Source organism: Strongylocentrotus purpuratus, unplaced genomic scaffold (assembly GCF_000002235.5).
Source record: "Strongylocentrotus purpuratus isolate Spur 01 unplaced genomic scaffold, Spur_5.0 spur5_contig_861, whole genome shotgun sequence".
Classification (NCBI taxonomy): Eukaryota; Metazoa; Echinodermata; class Echinoidea; order Camarodonta; family Strongylocentrotidae; genus Strongylocentrotus; species Strongylocentrotus purpuratus.
The window spans coordinates 3,747,351-3,754,201 of record NW_022145570.1 but is presented as its reverse complement, the minus strand read 5'-3'; positions in this window follow the sequence as shown (position 1 = coordinate 3,754,201).

Here is a 6,851-nt window from a genome sequence, read left to right as displayed (position 1 = left end):
TAATGGATGACCTAAAAAAGATGACCTTATCCCCCCCCCCCCCCAATAATGCTAAAGGTATAGTATTTATCCAAAATTCATACATAAAGATTGCAGTTTGAAAACTGTGAATATCATCGATTTTAATTTTTTTTTAGTTTATAAAATATTGGATTAGTATGGGCTAAATAATGTGAATGTGTACAAAGACGGAGTGCTCTCTTTTGGAGACGATATAATAACATAATTTTCATCTTATTACTATTACCCCACGTTATGTTACAATAAGATATGTATGACAAAATGAAGGAATTGTAAAGCATAAATAGTGACTTTTGTGATAGATAATATTTCAATTTATATAAAATGCCTATGCCTCTCGAGGCTAGCATGCAAATGTTGTTAGTATGACTATTCCAAGTTAAATTTCAATCAATCATTACACCTAAGAATTTGGTTACTTCTTTTTCAATAATGGGTATGTCATCTATAAAAATATCATACTGACGTACATGTTTAGAGTTTATGTTTTTGAAATAAATACAATTAGTCTTATTAATATTTAGAGAGAGTTTATTGGATTTGAACCAAGATGATAGTTTATTTAATTCTTAATTGAGGGTTGTAAGAAGAATGCTTAAAGTCTTTTTGTGAATAAATACGTTTCTCATATCATCATACCAAATTAAGTTACAAAACCAAAGTCATATCTAACTACCCTTTCTACACAAATCGGATCGCAGGACAATGTGTAGTGTGTGACGGGCTTAACTGTAAAGTGGAGTGGATGAATATGGACTGGATAGTTGCGTGTGAGTGTGCGTATAAACGAGAGAGCAAAATGAGTTTAATAAACAGAGAGGAAAGAGGGAAATTAAGTGTTACAGAATCGAAAGAGAAGAGAATGGTAAGGTCATAGGTGTTGCACAGGTTTAGGACGAAGCTACCGAAGTATTAAAAGCGATTTAATTTTGGACTCGCACTGTAGAGGGATATAGAGGCCAGGAAGAAAGTAGGAAGAGAGAGTGTGTGTGCGTGCGCGTGTGCATGTGTTTGAGTGTGAGAGTGATAGGGAGACACAGAGACACACATGGGCTACCTCCACTGGCGTACCTATGGGGGGCAGGGGGCAGAGTGTCCCCCCCCCCCTGACGGGCTCCAGGAGAAAAAAAGAAAAAGGGGAAAGAAAAAAAAGAAAGGAAAAGGAAAGAAAAAGAAAAAAGGAAAAGGGAAGAAAAAAGGAAAAGGGAAGAAAAAAGGAAAGAAAGAGAAAAAAGGAAAAAAAGGAAAGAAAAAAGGAAGAAGAAGAAAAAAGGAAGAAAAAGGGGGAAAAAAAAGGTAAGGAATAAAAATGGGGAAATTAAAAAAAAAAAAAAGACCATGGCCTTACGCACCAGGGGGGGGGGGGGGGGGCAGTTGACCCCAGATATTTTGAAAACGTACAGTTTTTTTCCTGAAAATGTAGTGTAGGCCTATACCAAATCCTTCAATTCTACTTTTGAAAATGCAAAAGTACCCTCATGACCAGTTCGGTCGCTCGAACTCCCTTCACTCCTTTTGCTTTCCCCCTCCCCCACCAGAAAAATATTCCGCATACGGCCCTGAAAAATTAAAACAAATGAAAATAGGAAAATATAAGTGATATAACAAATTTAAAACTCTTCGCTGGCGCGAACTGCTTGCTAGCCTATTTTGTATTAAATGTTTTCACTTGCTCGTCCCCCTGAAAAAAGAAAAGGATTAGTATTGCCTAGAATACAATTGTGCCTGCCCCGACGGGCCCCGACCTGCAACCATGGCAACAATAACACACAATATATGTACCAAATGTTACTAAAAGAGACTAATTCATTTTTCTCGCTCGCTACACTCGCTCACGAATAAAATGAATAGACATTGCTTTGGAAACAATTGTGCCCACCCTTGACCTGCAATATCATTAAATATGGAAGAGTGTTTTCGCCCTCTCGCCAAAAAGGAATTGAATCGCGTTAAACGCGATTGCGTCCATCCTGACCTGCACCAATAAAAACAAGTTTATTTATTAATTTCTATTAAAAGATAATTTATTTGTTTTGCTTGCTCGCTATGCTCGCTCGCCAAAATGGAATTGACACCGCTATAACGTGCCCGCCCCAACCTGCAATAACCAGTTAATAATAATGTACCAAACGTTATTCAAAGAAGTTTTGGTGTGCTCGTGCTCGCCAAAATGGAATTAACATCACCTTAGACATGATTGTGTAAGCCCTGCCCTGCAACAAAAAAATCTGAAATTTATGAACCAATTATCATTACAAAATTTTTTGCTCGCTCGCCAAAATAAGAAATAACACCGCTTTTAATAATCACGTCCCTGACATGGAACAATGAACCCAAGTTTATATACCATATTTTCCCTATAAAAGAGAAGTGATTTTTTTTGCTCGCTCGCTACGCTCGCTCGCCAAAATAGAAATAACACCGCTTTTTAATAATTATCACGTCCCTGACATGGAACAATGAACCCAAGTTTTATGTACCATATTTTCCCTATAAAAGAGAAGTGATTTTTTTTTTTGCTCGCTCGCTCGCCAAAATAGAAATAACACCGCTTTTAATAATCACGTCCCTGACATGGAACAATGAACCCAAGTTTTATGTACCATATTTTCCCTATAAAAGAAAAGTAATTTTTTTTTCGCTCGCTACGCTCGCTAGCTCGTGGAATTATGTGCCCACCACTAACTTTCTACAATATCATTAAAAAGAGAAATGTAGGGGGTTGCCTGCCCGCCAAAATGGGATTGACATTACCTTAAACACGATTGTGCCCGCCCCCTACCTGCAACAATGAAACAAATTTTATATAGCAATTCATTGAGAGAAAGATGTATTTTCGCTCGCTAGCTAAAATGGGTATAAAATCACCCTAAATACAATATTGTTCCCGCGCCCTGCATGGGACAATTGAACCAAGTTTAAGTGGCAATTATTAAAAAAGAAGTGATTTTTTTTTTCTTGCTCGCTACACTCGTTTGCAAAAAAATGAAATTAACGTCGCTAACAAGTGAATGTTCCCACTCCCAACTTGCAACAATACCAGTTTATATACCAAACGTTACTTAAAGAATTTTTTTTTTGCTCGCTCGCTCGCCAGAAGTGAAAATTAGCATCGCCTTTTTTGTTTGTTTCGGTCGCTTGCCCCCCCCCCCCCTGACGGAGTACCCCAGGTACGCCACTGGCTACCTCCCTCCCCTCTTTCTTTGTCCAGCCCCCCACAGTGGGCCAGGGAGGAACCTATTGATTCGGGGCAATGTTGCAAGGAAAACGGCGCTAACATAATAACGGGCAGAATCGGGCAGCCAAATCTGGTATCAACTTAAAGCTTGGACATCAGAGAAAATGTTAGTAATAAAATTGAAGCGAAAATCCCTGGAAATCCAAACATTCCTCTGGATTTATAAAAAATAAATCCCCAAACATGAGTTTTGGCGCATTTTGGTTCCTCCCTGGCCCACTGTGCGCCCCCTCCCCATTTTCTCTCTCTCTCTCTCTCTCTCTCTCTCTCTCTCAATGCAAGATTGATTAATTTGTATATAGTAGTAATATATACATGTAGATGTATAAATACATATGATGAAATATACAACAGAAAATATATATCATTTACTTTGACTGGGGATGTGTCCCATGACTTCTAATTAATCTATTGCCAGTGAAGGTCCCCCTCTCTCTCTCTCTCTCTCTCTCTCTCTCTCTCTCTCTCATGTGCTTATATATATCCACATCGTTTGTCCACATGATTGTTATACATCTATTGCAACAACATTTAGAAACGTAATTAGTTGCTTTCGCCAGAGGGTGTGCTTAGGAAACTGTTGCTCATTGATAGTATAAACTGAGATTGGTGTAATTTGGGCACGATACTTTGAAAGTTGCTTTGTTGGGCAAGACACGGCAACGAATGCGTGACCGAGTGTGTCTACAAAGATGAAATTGGCCTTTCTTTACGAGTATAGAATGCTCTTTTAATGCTTAAAAAAATAAAATGAACAGTAACTGATTATCACGGATTTTGGCGTTCTTTTCAGTACTTTCCACCACTACGATTCCTCAGAACGTTTACAAATTTGTTAAGTGCATATCATGAAAATAGAACAGTGGAAATATTTTCTGTTGTAGTAAGTTTCATGCCTCTTTTACATGAAATGGTGATCAAAACCAATACCACAACCGGTATCTAATTCAACAAAAACAAAAATACATGAAATCTTTCATTAATTTAGGGATTTTATTACCCTTCCAATGTTTCCTTTGTTTGTTAATTAAAGCAGGAAGTTATGAGGTTTAAAGGTATACACGCAGCTATATCATGTCATGTAAAACAGTCCATGATAAATATATTTGCATAAATCAGATGAATAGGCAAAATCAACTTTCTCCATCAGAAACAGATGTGACACAAGACAATTTGCATAATATTATTTTCATTTTAACAAAGAAGCTAAATAATTCTCCTGTTTAGAGCAAGGAGGGCTTTAACTCATACTCTTTTACAATGGGTTAATGCCCTTTTGTCTCTAAACAAAATATGTCATCTTTCTTATTCTAAAGCACCTATAATTACTAGTACTGTAAATAATAATAAAGAAATAAAATAAATAAACAGAAATCCTCCTGTTACATAAGATAAAAGGCATGCAGAATGCAATTTAAAGTATATAATGTAATATATTTAACACATCATTATTTGGGAGCGGGAAAAGCTCAATGCGGTGTGATAATAAAATGATGAATTTAGAATATCGTCATCATGAACACTTTGAAGAAGTTGTCTATCTGTTGCTCCAAGAGCCGAAATCTCTGACAATCTCCTACATTACTAGTAAATCATACATGTATCCCATGGTTTGATATGTATATAGCAATATAGCAGGATAGACAATGTATAGTATAGAGCTGCAAAATATACAAGCATTATCCCCATATACAACCCATTTTATCTTCTGTATGATATAACGCTACATTTACTATAAAAGAATCTAGTATCTAATAAATAATACAAATATTTACATACCTCATGTACATTATGGATAAGTAATAAAGCAATTATGGGGGGGGGGCGGAGAATATGAAACAATTTCCTTTTTTTCTTGGGTGATTTCTCAACAATAACATCTTCCAACAAATGTATATTTAATTTAGTAAGCCATCATATAGTCTTCAGATAAAATATACAACACAAAGAAGGAAAGGGGAGTAATAACATTGACTTTTGCCTGAATTTTATAAACTGAAAGCAAAATTTTAAAATCAAAGGCTTTTTTTCACTTACATATCGATGGTTTACAATACTATTATTAAAAAAATGTAATATTGCAAAATATACATATACCATCTATCTATTTTTTTTAAAAGTTAATGTAAATAAAAGCTCTTATTACTTACAAATCAGTGGTTGGCAATGTATGACCATGTATGTGATTATGTAAAATATAGCATCTTCATTTTTTTATTTAGCACTATATAAACTGTATTATATACCATTTTGCTGAGAGTTTCAGGGCCCTGTTTCATAAAACTTGTTATCGATAACAAATGCTAAAATTCTATGTCAAATTTGCTTGTAACAAATCAAATACCATGATTTCAGTAGCTTATAACAGCTACTGTAACTTGTTATTGATAACAAGTTTAATGAAACAAGCCCCTGTTTCTTTGTAAGGCAATGTTGATTCAAATGAAAGACCGTACTTTGGCACAAAAACAGTACTTTGAGTCCTGGCCAACTCGGACTGAAAAAAAAGGGAATGGTTTTAGATACATGTAATAACTGAGCCTCGCTGAGATAACCAAGTGGATCGGAATCAAAACACATATTCATGTCACATTTTTTTCCTTCAAAATACTCTTCAATTTCTGTCGGGATCACAAGCCATCAGGTTTGTGCAGTGATCCAACATTTGTTCTTGCAATAATGCTCCAATTCTTAGTTGGTCAAAGATAAGGCATTATACGGCTTTGATTGCGATTGGCCGGTTTTATATTAGATACATGCAAGTGTACAAGCGAGGTGAGGGTTAAGTGTTTGGTCCAGGGTTGAAGTTAGAAATCTAACACATGTCAGAAGTTAATCACCAACAAATTGTCGTCGGAAAAATATCGTAAAATGGAATGAGGCATCCTAGGTGTCAACGGGCCAAGGTTAGTTCACATTTCGTGCAAGAATAAGATAATTATCTGTAACAAATTAGATCCACCAGCATACTAAACCTGTTGTCTAGTATATTTTAGTTAATGCATGTTTCTCTCCTTAAAGATAAAGTTGATTTCTGGTATTGCTGTTGCATTGTGAAAGAAACTGTGTGGAATCGATCAAAAAAAGTTGATCATGTAGCATATAGGTATTGGTGTGTACTGCAAGGTTCTAAAGTCATCAAAATGATAAGAAATTTGGCCCAGTTTTGGTAAAGTAACAAGCACTATAAACAGAAAGATGTATATGGGACTACACATGATAACACGATCACATACAGTATAATGATGACATTAGGCACAGCACTAATCTATCTTTGGCAGCACTCTCAAGATATTAACTCAAAGTACAATCCTACTAGGAATGAATTCTAAGGCACTCCAAAGGCACAGCAATACCAATTATAAATGTATATGTCACTAAAAATTGCATAAGCATTTAAAGATCCCTTGAAAATGGTTTCAATCCCTCTTAAGTTCAATCAAGTACAGTGTATCGGTTGTTGTGACTGCTCTCCTTCGATCATTTAATTAAGTATAAGCTTTGGGTAGCTACATGCAAGTACACAACAATGTCCATGTACCGGTAGTTTCAAGCGAAAGCAAAATATATAAATTCTTTCATTCAAGAAAAT